A 1,577-nucleotide genomic window follows, 5' to 3' on the forward strand; every position below is an offset into this window, starting at 1 on the left:
TTCACTTTAAATAGGGCACCACGCAATTCCGTTGAGACGACACCGTATGAACTATGGTTTAGAGAAACCTAAGCTGTCGTTTCTTAAAAGTTTGGGGCTGCGACGCTTATGTGAAAAAGTTTCAGGCTGATAAGCTCGAACCCAATGCGGATAAATGCATCTTCATAGAGTACCCAAAACAGTTGGGTATACCTCCTATTTCAGATCTGGAAGCAAAAGTGATTGTTTCTAGAAACGGGTCCTTTCTCGAGGAAAAGTTTCTCTCGAAAGAATTGAGTGGGAGGATGGTGGAGACTTGATGAGGTCATTGAACCGTCACTTCAACTAATGTGTAGCAGGGCACAGGAAGTTGTTCCTGTGGCACCTACACCAATTGAAGTGGAAGCTTATGATAGTGATCATGAAACTTCAGATCAAGTCACTACCAAACCTCATAGGACGACAAGGATGCGTACTACTTCAGAGTGGTACATAATCCTGTCTTGGAAGTCATGTTGCTAGACAACAATGAACCTACGAGCTATGGAGAAGCGATGGTGGGCCCGGATTCCGATGAATGGCTCGAGGCCATAAAATCCGAGAGGATCCATGTATGAAAACAAAGTATAGACTTTGAAAGAACTACTTGATGGTCGTAAGGCTGTTGGGTACAGATGGATTTTAAAGGGAAGACAGACAATGATGGTAAGTGTCACCATTAAGAAAGCTCGACTTGTCGTTAAGATGTTTTCCGGCAAGTTCAAGGAGTTGACTGCGATGAGACTTTCTCACTCGTAGCGATGCTAAGAGTGTGTTAGAATTATATTAGCAGTTACTGCATTATTTATGAAATCTTGCAGATAGGATGTCAAAACATTGTTTCCTCGACGATTTCCTTGAGGAAATGTTGTATGTGATACAACCAGAAGGTTTTGTCAATCCTGAAAGATGCTAACAAGTATGCAAAGCTCCAGCAATCCTTCTAAGGATTGGAGTAAGCATCTCGGATTTGGAATGAACGCTTTGATGAGATGATCAAAGATTTTGGGTTTATACAAAGTTCATGAGAAACTTGTATTTCCAAAGAAGTGAGTGGGAGCACTATAGAATTTTTGGAAATCTTGGTTATTCACTCTATTTTTAAGTTTTATTTAAGTAAACCATGCACAATGCATAGGACTACCCCCCCATTTTCAAATTTTAAATTTGAAATACTTTAATTAATTTTTAGTCCTTTTAATTGACATAGATACAAATACTCTACTAGGATGATGCACAAGAAAAGGTCAGGATAGCTCAGTTGGTAGAGCAGAGGACTGAAAATCCTCGTGTCACCAGTTCAAATCTGGTTCCTGGCAGAGAAAAAAAAAGATCCACCGAATAGGTATTGATCCAAATACCTCGAGATGGATTGTCCTGCATAATCTCGAATGTTATCAGTTCCGGTACGTAGACCAAATAATACAATGCAAGCAAAAGTTCCTAGATTCATGGAGATATAGAACAGCATATAAGTTATGTTGTTAACATATTGTTGATCAGAAATGATGTAGAATTTCTGGAGAGCATCCAGGGTTATTTGAAAAGTGTTTTTAATG

The 1,577-nt window shown here is 39.3% G+C and overlaps 1 non-coding gene across 1 annotated transcript; it reads left to right on the forward strand.

Annotated features, from left to right (window-relative positions):
- Positions 1 to 1,264: 1,264 nt before the first annotated feature.
- TRNAF-GAA (transfer RNA phenylalanine (anticodon GAA)) lies at positions 1,265 to 1,337 on the forward strand. The gene has a single exon. It is a non-coding gene; the product is annotated as a tRNA-Phe (tRNA).
- Positions 1,338 to 1,577: the final 240 nt, after the last annotated feature.

This window comes from Triticum aestivum, chromosome 5D (genome assembly GCF_018294505.1).
Source record: "Triticum aestivum cultivar Chinese Spring chromosome 5D, IWGSC CS RefSeq v2.1, whole genome shotgun sequence".
Classification (NCBI taxonomy): domain Eukaryota; kingdom Viridiplantae; phylum Streptophyta; class Magnoliopsida; order Poales; family Poaceae; genus Triticum; species Triticum aestivum.